Below are 17,503 nucleotides of genomic sequence, written 5' to 3'. Positions count from 1 at the left end.
ACCACCACCCTCTGAGTGCGACCCTTCAGCCAATCTGCAATCCATCTGACAGTGTAGGCATCAATGCCACAGTCACCCAATTTTTTAATGAGGATGGGGTGGGAGACGGTGTCAAAGGCCTTGCTGAAGTCCAGAAAGACTACGTCCACGGCAACACCTGCATCCAAGGCTTTTGTGACCTGATCATAAAAGGCAATTAGGTTGGTCTGACACGACCTGCCCCTAATGAAACCGTGCTGGTTGCCCTTGAGCATCATCCCTGAGGCTGGCCCATCGCAGATGTGCTCCATAATGATCTTCTCAAAGAGTTTCCCTTGTATTGAGGTAAGACTGATGGGCCTATAGTTGCCCGGGTCCTCCCTCCTCCCTTTTTTAAAGATGGGGACCACATTGGCTATCTTCCAACTCCACAGTGAATGCAAAAAAGTAAGATTTCACTAATGAGGCAGAGATAAGAACAAAAGCATATGTGTATAAACACTGCAAAGGAAACAACCAGAGATGAAAATCTCACCAGAGAAAGAGAGAATTGGTATGAAATGGGGGGCCACTCAAGTATTAATACAGAGGCTGAGAGACCTATATCTTGTGGCAACTTAGGGAAGCATGGGCTGCATGTAATGCATTGTTACTAGTCAAGAACAAGCTTTTCTAAGTTGGACTGACCGTTAATCAGAACAACCAGTGCACTGTCCAAGGCAATAAAACTTTCTGAAGCTTCTTCCACTGAACATAAATTTGAGCGGTTTTTTCCTGTGTTGCCGTTGCAATCTGGAGGACTGCTTGCTAGTCCAAACCCTAGCAGCCTGCATATCAAAAGCAACAGCAGCAAGATACCACTGAGAAAAAAAAATCCCTATGCCTCAGCAGCCACCTTTCTCTGGGCAAAGAGATCCTTTATTTATAAAGCTAAAGCTTCTTTAAAATAAGCAGAATAAAAAAATTTGCATTCTCCCTTGTTTTCCCTAACAGCTAGGCATGTCTGAGAAGCACAGTTTTCATTAGGAGCAGCCAGCACGGATCTGTGAGGGGCACTAACATTGTACTGCATTAGCACTGATGGACACATGCCGAGAAGCGCCGGCTGAGCTACCTGAGCAGTCTGAATGCTCCAGGCATTTAGAACAAACATGGCCCAGCTCCTCTGGAGGGAGATTAACTATCTTGTTCTTCAGAGATATTACTGATAGGGATGATAATGACATTGTACAATAGTTGTTCGATGGCCTATCTGCAATAAAACGGGGGTCACGGTTAGCGGACAGACATTTGCATCCAAGAAGCTGTAATGGAGCTGGGAAGTCTTTCTGCAGCACTCTCCTCCAGGGCAGGACTCAGAGAGCCTGTGCTGGTGATGTTCTATAGCATACACTTAACCAACCTGGCAGCCACCAGGCCAGAGAGAATTGCGGGGCCTACCCAGTGTCATCTGCAATGTACCCCTTCCCTGCTCTTATGGTCTGCTGCATGCACACGTGCACATGCATGCGCACACACACACACACACACACACACACACAGAGCAGCTGCCCATTTCCTCCATACCTCTTCTACTCATAGATGCAGTCAGCTGCACAGTGACCACTAAGCCTATATTCATACTGCTATTTAACGTTAACCTTAGAGCCTCCAACTTAGACCCCACTGATCACCACTGTAAGCTCCTGCCCTGGCTCTCCAACTCTTGACACATTGCTCTCAGGCTACACAGCTGCCCAGCTGTTCGTGGGATGGGTGGCCATAAAAATAATGAAAGCCACAATTAATTAGCTGCATAGCTAATTAACAGTTGGCTGGGTACAGCTAGATGTGGGTATACTGAGCCAAGCTCTGAGGAGTGTCCAGAGGGACTAGAATTTTCCTTACAGGCCAAGGGATCAGGTAAGAAGAGAAGAGCAGGGAAAATGCAAGACATTGAGCCATATACCTTGGACAAGTCACTTTTCCTCTTCACTCTTCCCTTCCAGCCTCTCTGGGTGCTGCTCAGGCTGTCAGGGTCCAAGGCCCAAATACAGATAGAATTAATATCTAACAGTAGAAGGGCAACCAAGTATAAGTCCAAGTTCTGAGTCTGAGCTGGTAACCCACAGCATGCGGAGGGGGGGGACACTTAAAGTGTTATGTAATACAGCAGCTTAGGCTCCAAGAACCATTTCTGATTTGGTTCAGGGTCTCTGACCTGGAGAGCCAACAGTCTAGATTAGCCCCACATGTCAAGAATATGGTCTAGTTCATAGAAGGGCAGAGATGTTCTCCATATGTACCCAGCATTCCCTACTTTCCTGCACTGTGCTTCCTTATTAAGAGGAATTGTATGAAATTAGGATGCAAGTGGTCTTCTGCTGTTCCCCATTGGAAGTCCTCATTCGCTTCTCTCTGTGACACTGTAATGGCCACCTAGCAATCAACTGGAAGGTCACAAAAGGAGCTGGGTGAGGCTGGTTAAAGCGCAGAATAAAGAACCCATGGGTATTAATTGCCTTGAGTGGGGGGAGCAGGTGGAAACCAATGTTGTTTACAAGCAGCTATCTCCTTAACCCTTAGCCTTGTTTGCATTTAGGAAGTGCCTCTTTAGTAGGCATCTGTCTATCTTGCAGGACAATAGAATTACACCAAGTCAGACATCAGCTGACTGAATGTAATCTTCACTGAAAAATAAAGTGAAACTAGAATGACCTCTGGAGGGTGCAAGAGATTGGGCAGTGTATATGGAGACAGTGAGTTGCCTACACACCAGTGTCCTTCTCTCAGCCTTGCTGGTTTAATCTAAAGGAAAGGCAGGTGCCAGTATCTTTGGAACCACCTTGCCTGCAGGAGCTGCCAGAGCAAAGGAAATCATCCATTTGTCTGTCCATTGGGGCTCCACTCCTAGACTGGCTGCCAACGAGAGTCCAGTCTACCCTATCATGTAGTAGACTTTAGTTCCACAATTTTTGGTGGCATTTCCTCAGCCAGGGGTAAGACTAGTAACCCCCTCTAAGGTGCTCTTCTGCACAAAGCCATTGGCATCCTAGAGGTTGCCAGGTTATTTAACCACCACCCAGCACTCGGGCTAGGAACAGAAGTTGCACATAAACTGGTATAAGTGATCAGGAACTGGTTCAAATCTGTAACACAACAGATTCAATGCACATAAACTGCTTTCAAAATGGCCAAAACTGGTTTGAGATGAATCTGAATAGATGCAGTATCAGACTTAAGTGATTTAGGTTAGATCAGTTTATTAAACTTCTGTCCAAGATCCCCTCCTGATTCAAGTTAACCCACAGTCCCCCAGCATCCCAGGATGCTTCGCACCTCCCCATAATCCCAGCCCCCTTCCCTTCACAGAGTGGAAGAGCTAGCCTTGGTTCAAGTTGTCTGCTCTAGCAGAGCAGGGAGGTGTGCTCTAGTACCCCCAGCTTCAGGCTTGGGCCACTGCAGGCATGTGGCTACATTTCTAGAATCAAAAGTAAATGTCTGTTCACTTGCTTATCGGTTCAATCTACGCAGCTTAGACTAACCTGTGAAGACTGAAACAATTCACCCCTGGACTTTTTAACTGTCTGTACTTAGCCTCGGTATAAACAGTAACAGGTAGTACTATCTACTGTAAGTTATAGTAGCAGGCGAACCTCACCTGACCTACATTAGCACCAGGACAATGTTCTTAATTCCCTGAGAGGGAGGTTTTGGTACAAATTTAACTATCTCTGTGTCCTTGCTGATGTCCTCATTATTTCTGAGAGATTCGTACAGCAGCAACACAGTTTGAAATGCTCACCTTCCTAAGACCTTTGGAGAACTCTTCTTTGGCAACTCTTAGCAGTTGCCTCCCTACTGCTAAGCAGAATTGCAAGTTAAGCAGTAGCTTAGGCAACAGACCACTCTGCATTCCAGCACTGCAAGTGTTAATTATTGAACCCTGTTAGAGTCAGCCATGCTCTCCACCAGCCACTACATCCTCATCTTCCTGGCTGCACGTCTGTGCTCCCGCATGGAACTGATTCTCATTCTTTGCTCTTCACTTGCACTCTTTGCCTAAGGACCCTAATTGGGAAAAGACATTTATAGCAGACTGATTGCAGGTTTAGAGAGTGGCAAGAATCCTTGGCAAATATTTGTAAGACTGCGCTGAAACTTGTGACCGTATTGCAGAACCTAAATGCTGACCCGTAATTGGCAATTTCAGCTAGGATGCCAGGCCTTAGACAGAAATTGCCAACGGTTCTGCACACCTGCTACCGAAGTAACCAAGCAAAGCTCCACGACACTCCCCTGGTTCAATTTAAGGAAAAAAATTCCAGTAGCGTGCAACCATGTAGAGATCTTAAAGATAAAGACACACTTGACTGCATCCATTCTTGGATCATATCCTTCCCATTAAGAGATGACTACAGTTAAATACCATTCACTTGGAAAGGTCTGCAACCATGGCCTTTGCAGTAATTGGGATAGGCAGCCCCATGTCAAAGGATGGGAGATTACATTTTTCAATAAGTAATCTCTTTTTTATTAATTTGTAGTACACTGCTGCTTGATGTCATGTAGGACTCCAGAAGAAGCCACTGCCTGAATAGATCTACTCAGTTTCATTGCTGTTAAAACAGGCTTGTACTTCAGAGTTGAAGCGGAAAGAGGAAGGCATGGCACATCCCACTACAGACAAGAAAACTTCTTCCATTTCTTTTCCTGCAGCAGACTGTCAGTGTGCTCAGATCTAAAAGATCCAACTGCTCCTCATTACAAATGGCCTCTTTCCAAGCTTGTGTCTCCTCTTGTTATAAGCTATGCAGGAAAGGAAACGTAGTTATTGCATGGCACCATTCAGTAACTTTGATCACCAAGGTTATTGTGATGGTGGGTAGGCCAAAGAAAAAACCCATTTGTCCCTGTAAGTATAATCACGTGCCTCTTTTTGGCAGAGATTGGCCAGTTTTCACAGAGCACAGCCTGGAACCCAGCTACCTGGTGGTGCTTTGCTCTTTCCACTCTCCGTGTGTGCTCTGTATATGTAAGGAGTAAACGTCCCCATGCAAAGTACAGAATTGGACATAGGCGTTAGCTTCAGCCATATCAGTTTGGAGACTCAGTAAAACAAAGCGACAGTGGATGGCCACCGAAGTGGGAGAAGGCATGCTGCTTTACAGGCCTTTCCCTGTTTTCATCAGACTGCCAATGAAGTGTACAACACAACGTCATTTTGTTTTGGAACCTGCCTCGACAGCAGGAAGGGAATTGCTGGCTTCTTGCATTCACCCTGTATCAGAAACCTGATTTGTTCTACATTATCCTTCTCTTACAGCAGAGCTGGCATCTTCTGGTTCTCTCGTCAGGCTTTTAGCTGATGTGCCTTCATCTTTGGTGCATTAATTATAAGTCCATAAGCAAACAGCCCTCCATAATAACTATATCACTTATTAGGTACTGACATTTCTCCCTTCCTTAATAGCTCTCCAGCCCTACTGCCCTTGCAGCCAATACAGATGCAAGTGACTTCAAAAGACATCGGGCCCTGTTACTGGAATACTTGCCCCAGGAAGGTAAGTGCCTGTGCTCTCTGTGTTTTGCTGTGTTGCTCTGATGACTAATAATTTTACGCATGTTTCCACTGTGATGTGCTCTCCATTTGCAAATCAGGTCACCCAGGAGGTCCTGGAGCCTTTGAGCACGGTTACACCGGCCATGTTACTTGCTGACCTTCTGGTGCAGGGTTCTATTGGCTCAATGCAACCTCTGATGCAGGCCGGGCCACAAAGGTCCTTGTACTTGCCTTTAGTAAACTGAGCTGGAGATGTTTGTTCTCATCAACTCGCTGCTCACTGGGGTCAGCCCCTCTGGGGCTAATGCATTGTTTTAATCACAGATCTTTTAATTTGTAGGTATATCATCTCTAAAATCCATTGTATCCATTTTATGTTGCCTGCCTCTATTTTCAAATGTAGCATTTTGTACAAATGTACAACCCCCACCCTGCCCCAACTCCCACCGACATATACATACACTCCAACATACCCTATGCCTGCCTCCCTGCATAGCCACACCCTCTCACCCCCCCCATACCCTCTCACAATATAAAAGTGACACTTTATTTTGGAGTTATTATGCAATCCCTTCTGTATAATACACAATCACAAGTCATGACAAATATTTTTTGTAATGAAATTAAAATATAGTATGGCAGGTGGTTGACTTCTAGTGTATGATTTTGGTTTTTTCTGGTTCTAAGATGACAACCCCCCCTCCGAAAAGGAGTGTTGGGGGGAGCGTCTTCTGGTCCCAATGTGACAACTAGGAAAGAGTGGGGCAACTATCAAAGGGCAGGGCTACCTATGACAGCTTGCCAAAACATGTTAAGCAGCCCTCCATCCAAAATAATTGCCCACCCCTGTCTTAGACAGTCTGGGGGTTTACAGACTACAGGTTGAAACCCACTGCTGTAGAGCAGTGGTGCCCAACCTTTTCACTCCCACCCAGGTCCATCCACAGTCTGGAGCTACACAGAGGGGGGAGCAGGGGCAGAGCATCCCAGTGCCAAACTGGATCTGTGGGGTGGGGGAGGGGGATGAGGAACAGCCCAACCAAATCCAAATGGGCAGAGACGTGGGCCTGGTCGCATTGCCTGGCAATGGCCCAGGCAGGATTGGATCGGTCTGCACAGAGCTTCCACCACTCCCCTGCTGCCAAATTTTCTGACCCATGGGGATCCCCACAGGCCAGATTTGGCCTGAGAGCCAGGGGATGAGCACCCTTGCTACAGAGTCACAGGCATGGAAATACAAGTCAGAACTCACCTACAGTACGCATGTAACTAGTGTCGGGGAAATTGGCCAGCTACTGCGTAGCACCCATACACTGAAGGGTGTGCTCATACACCGATGAGCACTGGCCACGTCCCGTCTCTGGGCTCATTCCTAGCCGCGATCAATTAGGCAAAGAACGAGGGAGTGTCCAGTATGCGAGTTTATTGCTCTGCAGAGGGGTGGGTACTCAATGTCCAAAGACAAAAAGCTCCCCCCGATCTGAGTTTGATAGTACTCTTTTATGTTAACAGGTCATACATATGCAAATATAAGTATACATAGGCATAAGGCATATGTGCGCACGCATCTTTGGGGAATTTCCACAAGTCTGGGGTCCTTCTACGTGCTGTTGCTGGGTTACAGAATGCGGAACGGAGCAGACTTAAGCTGGCTGAAGTTGGTTTGGTGGTCTCCAAACTTACTGTCAATCAAGGGGGGGGGCGGGGTTCAAGCTTCTGCTTTTAGAAGGTCACTCCTGCTTCCCTTTTTTTGTTTATGGTTGTTTTTCTTACACTAGCAAGCAGCAAGGGGTGCAAGCTGCCATTTCCCATTCTCAGCGCTGGCCCTGAGAGAAGCCAGAATCACAGAGCTTTAGGCTGGGGGTCAGACCCAAGTTTGCTAGTGACTGACAGCAGTTGCTACTGCCCGAGTACAATTTGACCAACCCTGGGAAATATGATGAGGTCACCAGCCTAAATCCCATGTAACTGGAGCTCCACACCACACAACCTGCACTAGCAACCTCAAAGAATGAGTGCAACTGGGCCATGTGGACTAACTCCAACTCCTGGCTAAGGAAAGCTTGCAGTGCACCTGCTAATAGGCAGAAGGTTCCAGCTGCCAGCACCTGCTTACATTTCTACACTGATCTATGTTCTTGCCCAGACAATTGAATCCTCTAGCTGAGCTGAAGGCCCAGCTTCTACCATTACTCAGGTCTTCTGACCCCTTCGCTGAAGGATCTGCAGCTCCTGGTAGAGGCTTCAAGCCCTGCTGGCTCCAACTAAAAATTAAAATAAAATATTGCTGCTGCTCTCTGCATCCCCCATGCTCTGCCAGGTTCTCTGCTGCCTGCTGAACTCCACCTGCATTCATTCCCTGGGCTGGCAGGTCCAGGTATTTGTTTAATACCTGATGCTTACTCCATAGGAACAATTAACACTGTCCACATTATCTTGTTCTCCCCACCTATGACAACTGCTGCTGCATTTTCACCTCCCTAATTATTTCAGCCTGACTCCTGACAAAAAGAGATGCAGCAGCTCTAAGCTAATCTGCTCCGAGACGGCTCGCCGGGGTTCCACCACAGGACAGCCAGATGGCACAGCCCCAGGTTGCAGCTTGTGCTGCCTGCTTCACAATGCAGCGGCACTCCCTGTGCTACAACCTTCTGTTACTGCTACAGCTAATCCCCACATGCACTGAAATCCAGCCTTTCTGCTCTCTGAATCTACTGTCTGAGCACCAGACACTTGAAGGCTAACCTGGGCCCCTTGAAACAGTTGGGGGCTGCATGGGATGGCGGGCTTAGCTCCCCAATGCTTCTGTACCAGTGCTGGGACTGGTGCTTAATCTCTCTAAAATCCAACCAGCCCCTGACCCCGCTTTCCCTGTGCAGAGGGCTGCATGCAGTTTCAAAGGCCAGTCTCTCTCTGCCACAGCTACAGCAAACACTGCAAGTTCTGTAGCTCTTGCCTGGTTTGTTCGCACATTCTTCCCGGTTCCCTGACATCTCCTCTCTGTTTCTGGGTAACCGTCCTGCCCCCCCACCAATTGAAGGCTCCAGGGATTCCAATTACTGAAATTCACTCTCAAGAGCAGGCAGCCCATTGGAGCATTTCTTTCCCTTTAAACAAAATGGAACTGTCCACTGGCTAACTAGGTCTACTACATTTGTTTTCTTCTGCAACAGGTGCTAGCCCTGGGTTCTATTAATGGATCCAATTAGCCTGGCCCTGAGCCCCAACCTTGCTCCAGCTAAAATAAAACCAGCAGCTCTCATCTCCTCTCGCCTGGGAATTAAGTCATTTATATTAATTTTGCAAGCCCATCGCTTCTCACCCTCTCTCCCGCCCTTTGCCTGTCTGCTGCCATGGGAGTTTGCAGAGCGATTTCCAGCCCCACCCTCTCTAGAAGTCTTTCATGCCCTTCCCCCTTCACGTGATGAAGGCCAATCCCTGCACCTCACTCTCCCCATCAACACTTCCAGATCAAACCAAGTCTGACTCACCCTCCAGATCCAACACACCAATAAGACATGAACAAAACGATAGCTTTACCCAGCATTTTCCTCAGTGGAAGTTTCCCAGCTGCAGATCCAAATGCATGTAGCTAAAGCCCCAGCCAGGATATTAAAAATAAATTTTGCATATTGGGGCAGTTTTTTGCTGAAGAAATGGAAACCAACTTCCTTACTAATAGAGCTTAGTGATTTAGGGTTACATGATACCAAGGGAAAATAACATCTTTCAAGCCAGTCATGAAGATCAACTGACACTGCCAAAATGCAGCCACATCTGGGGTGGACACTGCACCACAGCATAACAGTGGAGGAAGGGGAAATTTTGTACAAGGACCCTGGAGCAAATATCTCCTCCAAAGAAAAGTGCCCTACCATCACTAATGCCTTTGAAGCTGCATCCTAAGGATACTCTACATAATAATCTGTATTCCCTTTGCATCCCTCTTCAGGATCAGAGGCTGGAATACAAACATGTGGCCACAGGGAACTGAGAATCTCTATCCCTGAGAATAGTTTACAGTGCTAGACTAGTGTATTGCCTACTTAGAGCAAGGAGAAGGCTGGCCTCATGGATAAGGCGTATCCCTGGCTCAGAGACCCGGGGCTAATTCCTAGTTTTGCAACAAACTTCTCGCGTGTGACTTTGGACAAGTCTTTGTCTTCCTAATCTTTGTGCCGCAGTCCCCACAGTTGTAATATGGGAACACGACTAATTCCATCTTGACTCTAAATCGTAAGCACTTTGGGGCAAAAACTCTCTCTCTGTGCTGCATATATAGCAGCCAACACAATGGGGTCTCCAGTCTTGACCCATCACATTACAAGTAATAACTGGATCAGAAATTCCAGGAGCTGATTTTGCAAGTCCCATTTAAGACAAGCATCATATACAGCCACTGAGTTCTGCTTGCTGTGCTGCACCAGAAACTCTGGGGGCATTATTGCAAAAACACTGATGGGAGGAAATGTTAGTCAAAGTGGCTCGAGGTTGTTAAATACAGGGACATCAGAGTCCAAGGTCAATCAAAGGCCAGAGTTTCCAGGTTTTGACAGAGCTGACAAGCTGAGGCACAAAGGCAAAATACCACACAAAATAACGAGGCAGGATCAAGGATTGACTGTATCTACTTTTCTGACAAGAGAAAATAAAATCTTTAAACTGTTCAGAAACCACAGAAAACCAGATCTGTAGGAAGAGTATCACAATAGTGGGACTATGGTGATGAAAGGCCAAATCTGGCTGCCTCTCTTGAGGCCCAAGTTTCCTAACCCCTGAGCTGTGAGGTTGATGGTAACCCTTTTCCTGTTCAAAAAGGGTGTTTCAGGTTTCCCTGAGAAGTGAAGGATCCAAACAGGTAGCACCTCCCTTTGTCCAGGTTCTCAGTTATAACTAAACAATTCACCATGACTCACTTAACAGACTTCCCTCTTTTTCCCCCGCTCCTATCCCATTTAGTGACATTATCCTGAACATTGTGGGTAAGGACAGAAGTTATACATAAACTGGTTCCAGCCCTAATGTCTATGAAATCTATGAAACTGGTTTAAACCTGTAACAAAACAGTAACTCAGTGCACATAAACCACTTTCAAAATGGCTGAAACTGGTTCAAGATAAGCCTGGTTGGATGTAGTATCAGGCTTAACTGAGTTGGGTCAAACCAGTTTATAAATGTTCTGTCACCGACCCCTTCCTGGTTCAAGTTAAATCGCAGTCCCCTAGCATGCTTCTCAGCCCAGGGCTGGCCTGACTGCCCCAGAGAGCAGGGTTGGCCCCACCCCTCTGCTCCCTAGCCAGAGCTCCAGCTGGCTGAGAAGGAGGTGGAGACTGCAGACACAGCAGCATCTGCTTGCCTTCCCCCTGCCTCACCCCCCACCCCTTGCCACTTGCTGTTCAAGCAGCCCCTCCCTTCCCTCCCCCACAGCATGGACCCCAGCGGTACAGACCCCAGCCAGCATCTGGTCATGGTCATGCAGCCCCACTGCTAGCTAACATCGAGGTGTCTGCGTTTCCACAATTTCACCGGAACAAAGGCAGATGGAACAGTGTCCACTTAGGGCTTTGTGGAATTAATCAGCAGGTCAGCTGGTAATGTCCCTCTGTTCTTCCTTACAAATGCCTTGGAAAAAGCTGGGTTTTGTTTTCATGATGGGCTGATAAGGTTTGTGTTCTGAGAAGCTCCCTGCTGGCTTGCTTCAAAGGCTGCAATCTGACAGTGTTCAAGAGGGGACAGGCAGAGGTGTAAGAAATGACCTGGTTTGCAATGCATGGGACCTGCGAGTGCTGTCAGTTTGCTGCAAACTTCTTGCTGAGCCTTCTGAATAATTTACTGCTCTGCCCCTCCCTTTCCCTGTCTTCCACCCTATCCCATTCCCTGACCTGCCTTATTTGAGTGACAAGCTAAGGGACATCTCTACACACTTCATGTACAGAGCATCACCCGTGGACTGGTCTGTAAAGCCATTAGTCACTCTCTCACCTGGAAGAAATCAGCCAATTAATGGCTGGCTTGAGAAGCACGTGGAATACACGTATGTATTTTACATGTATAAAACTTTTTTTTTTTAAATTGAAACCTTAGGAAAATTTTGACTTTTCATTTTCTTAAAAGATAGGAAATGTACAGTCAAAAATTAAATTTTGAGCTAAAAACTGAGTAGACTCTGAAAACTTTCAAGTTACTGATGGAATTTAAAAAAGGAATGAATGAACACAAACTGCATTTACTCAATTCCAAGACAAGGTTTTTTCCCCTCAACTGGTGGGGGGTGGACAGGAGGCAAACCCCTTTGTTTATAAATCACATACAAGGAAATCTCACTAAATACAATGCCTATCATTAAACTGCTGCCAAAAGCAGCATGTGCTCAGCAATGGAAACTAACTATGAAGTTGATTAAATGCAGCCAACACTGAGTATGACTAACACATGTGGCCCATATTGGACAAATATGCCAATGGTTTTTATTTATTTATTTTTTACAAATTATAATAAAAACACATTTATCACCCTATACTTAAAGTTTCACAGATTTAGTCTCTTTGTTTTACCAAAACTTCATATTGCAAAAACAACTATATCCAAAAACATACAGATACATATATAAAACCTGTAAAAAACATGCGGCAGCTTCTCACAAGAAACAACAACCCAAAAACAAAAAACCCCTCACAGAGCTCTTTTTCTTCATACAGAACTCCATGAAAAACTATTCCCTCAGTAACCACCTGCAACTCTCCACCCCTTTCATCTGTTATCTCCATTGCATCAGTGAAAGAAGCGTGTCCAGTCCTTTTTCCTCTACTTCTTCTCCGCCCATTCCTCTCTGATCTCTTCCTTGTCCTGATCAACGTAGTATTTCAGTTCACAGAGCCCCAGCTTCAGGCAGCCTCTTTCAGTGAAAGCCAACCCCTTAAAAACCTAGAAGGTTCTTACTTTCCATAAACTTAATTTTAACACATGCTAATAACATCCTTAATAATAATTCCTCTGTCCCTTTACTATGAGTCCTTATAGTACCATCTCCTGCACTAACAACAGGTTTATTCTGGTGACACTCAGGAAGTGGCAGGCCCTTTCCCGCATACATCCCACCATTTCTCCTTCATTCCCTGGGTTGGCAGGTCTAGGTATTTGTTTAACTCCTGATGCTCACTCCATAGGAGCAATATTTTCAAAATATGCTCCTCACTTGCATGTGCTCCAGAAAAGCAGAGTAAGGAGAGGGGGAAGGGGCTGCCAGGGGAAAATGCTGTGGAGGAAGCAGAGAGCAAAGAGCTACCTGATCTCATAGATTTATTTTCCTGGCTGTAGCAGTGAGAAGGGGACAACTTCCAAGGCAAACCACCAGTGATTAGATTCTATACGGGGAAAATTATAACAAAATTTACAAATTTTCCATATAAAGAATCTCATTATTGGGGGTCATCTTATAATCAGGGCCATCTTCTAGTCAGGTAAATACAGTATCCATGCCACTGCTTTCTCCGAGCTAAAAACCCAACTTCTGTCAAAAAATGCATAAGACAATTTGCCATCTATTCTAATCAGCACTCGATGCAGCCAGCTAGAGCAAAGTTTTTACATTTTCCAAGGCATGAAACCAAATCTTTCCACAGATTGACAATAAAGCATCTAAACCCAAAGCATTAATCCCATCACGTGAAGTTCTCTCATTCCACAGAAGAAGGCAGGCCAAGGGCTAAGACACTGCTCCTTTCAGAAGCTGTCACTGTCACACTATTTCATCAGCCAGATTGTTGCTGGACAGTATTGAGAGATCCCATCTCTGACTTCTCAGTTAAGGCTGCCTCCTCCCCAGCCTGAAAGCACTCATGTCACAATGCCCTGAAATGTATTCGTGGTATAATGTAGGTCTGCCACTGGGTTATTTAATTCATTCCCCTTGGATAGGCAGCAGTTGAAATTTCATTGTGCCCAAAGCATCCCTGATGGATAATTGTCAAGTCTAGCCTTGAATATCTCCAGTGATGTTAACTCCACAACCTCCCTTGGCAGCTTGTGCCACTGTTTAATTGTCCTGATGGTTATGCATAGTAGTTTCTCTTTGTAAAGAGCTCAGTGGAAACAAATACCCAGGAAAGCATTTTCTTTGGCATGCTTCTTCTATCCTGTGACCCTTGCCTCTTCATTAAATACAGTTTATGTGGAGAGAAACAAAAAGAATCTTGGCTTCCTGCACAGCAATCTACAAATACCACGTAAGAAATGTATACAGTCTTGACATGTTTAGGGTGTTTATAAAGCCACTACTACACTGACTCTCAGAGAATTGTTAGGTATACAGCAGGTACATGATTAGGTGATGCGTACCATGACGGCCTAATTCATCAAGGCACCTCTTCCAAGCCACCTCATGCTTAACTCTCGTTGCTTTTGGAAGGAGTTGGGGCTCAGTTTGGGGGCTCAGTACAGGAAGGTGCCAACGAAGAATGTTAGAAACACTTCAGCCCACCCCTACGCTTACCTGGTCTCTTTGCCCCAGGTAAATTTCCTACCTGAACAGCTCGGTTTCACAACATGTGTGTTGAACACCACAACAGGATTGCTATACATTCTCCTGACCACAGCATGACACTCACCATAGCTCTGCTCCACAGCCAACAGACTGCCTGCAGCATTAAGTTTACTTTTTCTATATATGCCTGATCTAAAGCCAACTAACATTAACATAAAGACTTCAGGATTTTAAGAGGTGAGTTTCATCCTCCCCTTCTGCCCCTCCCACTTCAATTTTTACTAGGGTTCATTCCAGACAGAAACTTTGGGGAGACATGAAACTCAGGCCCATCTTGAATCTTCACACTAAAATTGAATAGAGACTAAAACAAGGCCAAAACTACCAAGGGACAGATCCTAGTCTACCTCTCAGGTCCCTAAACTCCACTAGGCATTCATGTGCACTCCTTTTCCACCCTGCTCAAGTCCTTGAAAAGACCAAACAAACCATAAAGACAAAGCAGCGAGCTCTCCTCCTTGCCACTGTTCCCTGACTTAGTCCTATGGTTAAGATGGACACACATTACAGAAATATACAGTATGTATTGTAGGGACCACATCAGGGTGGAATAGGATGGCACTTGGGCATCTAAGTGCCACTCAGACAGCTAATACGTGAAGTAAGACTGAGAATCAGACCCACTGGACTTTTTAGGTGAAAAATGTGTAAGACTTTCAAAAACACTAGCATAATTTCAGAATCCCAACAAACCTCATCTCCTTTCATGTATTTTCCCTTCTGGAGAGGGCAAAAGGGTAGAACAGGATAGAGTAACAACAACTAAGGCCATTTACATTGTCCCCTCCACTCCCCAGAAATAGAAGGAAAGGCGGCAAATCTGAGTAGTATTACTCAAAACCATTTGAAAGAAAAATAGGCTTTTTAAGATGAAAAGAAACTTCTTATAGAAATGAGAATTTTTAGCAAAAGACCTGAAAACATGTTCTTATTTTTGTCTAAAACGAAAGGTCTTGATCCGTTACCTTGCTTAATGAATTGCTAAAAAAGTGCTCACAGCCCTGGTGACAGGCATGGTGCAAACCTGTACAGAAGAGCGGGACAAGAAACAGACACAATGGCATTCTTATGATCTCCATCGTCTACCCTGCAGCGGAACGCAGAAGCAACACCATTCACAATGCTCTGGTTCACCCCATGTGTCTGTGTGCAGCTGAATTCCATTTGGTGCCTGGTATATACAGGATCTCTACAGAGGACCGTTTCTTTAACTGGATTTCTTTTAAGTACTCCAGGCTCCACAGCAACAGGATTTTCCAGACATTAAACTGATGCTCAGAAAACAACAGAAATAGAAAGAGATTTCATTATGAAGCTGGTCTGTATCCAAAAGGAACTCAGGGGCCAGACTAGGGTATGAAATAACCTTAACAGGCTTTTGTCTGAGGCATGTGAGAGGTATGGCTCTCAGTGGATTCCAGAACTGTTTGCGGCTACGTGCTCCCTTTCCAGAATGGGCAAAAGAAAACACAGCCAAGTTTTCCAGCACTCTTTTCTGGTTGGATCACTAACCCCAGCCACATCCACATGGAAGGAAGCCAGAGTAGAGACCTTACAAAGCTTTGCAGCCACACGTAGCACCAATCTGAGCTAAGAGCAACTCTGTTCTGATGCCCAAACACAGCTCCCTTAGGAGGCAAGGCTACACGGAGCATACATAAAAGAATTTGCTTGTTTCAAGGATGAAAAGATGACACCACATTATTTTTTACTTTTCATATGACAGTAGGATCCTGTGCACATTATGGCCCTGCCATGCTAGGTATTGTACATTAGGGGTGTGCGAAATGGGCTATATTTGATTTGGATTCGGCCTGAATTGGGGACAGCGATTCAATTTGCTGATTCGGATCACTGTCCCCAGTTCAATTCGGCCAAATCCAAACATTTGATGCCGATTCAGAGAATCAGTCATTCGGCCATAAATGCAGCTTTAAATATTTTCTTCACATACCTTGAGGTACCAGGTGCGGCCTGTGAATGCCATGATGCTGGGGCAGATACAGGGTCCCACAGAAGTGCGGGGCAGACCCTGCGTGTTCAGCGACTAACCTGGCAGTGGACCAGAACTACTTCTGGTCTGCTTCCGGGTCCACCAGGGAGTACATGGGAGGTTTCCCCCGCACTCCTGGCTTGGTGATTGGCTGTGGGGGGAGCCCGGGTGCCCCCCAGACCAAGAAGGCATCAGTTGCTGAGCCTGGGGATGTAGGGGGAGGGGGCGGGGAGGGCCCTGCACACTGCCCAGTGGACACAGAAGTGGACTGGAAGTGCTTCTGGTCCATTTCTGGGTCTGCTACTGAGCACGCTGGGGACCCTCCTGCACTCCTGTGGGACGCTCCATCCACCCCAGCATTGAAGAATTCACAAGCCACCTGATACCTTAAGGTATATAGAAAAAACATTTTAAACTGTGTCTATGTCCAAATCAATAAATCTTTCCAAATTGATTTGGAGGGTTCCCATTCAATTGGAAGCGATTAAAGGGTCTTCCGATTCTATTCGGGTTCAGATATTTGGCCACCAAATCCGGCCAAATTGAATCAGGGACAGAAGCTTTGCACGTCCCTACTGTACATACCCCTAGTGAGAGGGAGTCCTTGCTTAAAAGAGCTTAGCCTTAGGATCCAAGTTGGCAAGACCTGGAGCAGCAAAGGTGGGATTAAAACGCAGGTCTCCCAACCCCCAATCCAGTGTCCTGTCCAAAAGTCACTATCTCCTCCCTATGGCAAAGCTTTGATGTGGATAGAATTCCACTGTCCTACATCTGTCCCAAATTTAGTCCAGGGTGCATTTTGTTTGGATCATGCTAATTATGTTAATGGATACTCATCTTGAAAAATATCGGCGCTAAAACTAGCACTGCACAATCAGGACAGAGGTGTGAAGAAAGATAAAGGCCCTTTGCAGTATCCAGTAAATTCAAGGGGAAAAATAAATAGTGAGACTCAGTGATGAGAATTCAGATTGATTTTCTAAGTTCTTCCCATTTAAGTAACCTGCAGCACCATTAATTATCCAGTTAAGGAAAGCTACCCTTGCAAACACACACCCTTCTTCAACGGGCTTTAACATGACAATTTCCCTTGAATCCAGTTCTGAGCATTTTCAGTTCTTCATGTGCATGTCTTCTTGGTGTTGGAACGTGCCCTTGTTTAGACAGCTGCCTTCAGTGTGGCAGTGTACCTAGGGTGGGACTCAAAGGGGGCTCCAGCATGGCTTATGCAGGTGCAGCTAGTTTGTAGGAACCAAACTGGCACAGCCCCATGCCCAACAATGCATCTGGGAGGGGCAGGGGGATAGAATGATTCCCCACAAGGAGGCATAGCCTTGCTCTCAGAGGTGGGGGCAAACAAGGCACCAGGAACAGCCCCCAGGAAGCCCATGCTGCTGCCTGTCCCTCAGCAACAGTGGCTGGAGCCTGTACCACTTTCCCAACAGCA

The sequence above is a fragment of the Crocodylus porosus genome, unplaced genomic scaffold (genome assembly GCF_001723895.1).
Source record: "Crocodylus porosus isolate Cpor-Errol unplaced genomic scaffold, CroPor_comp1, whole genome shotgun sequence".
NCBI lineage: Eukaryota > Metazoa > Chordata > Crocodylia > Crocodylidae > Crocodylus > Crocodylus porosus.
This window is presented reverse-complemented; position numbering follows the sequence as displayed.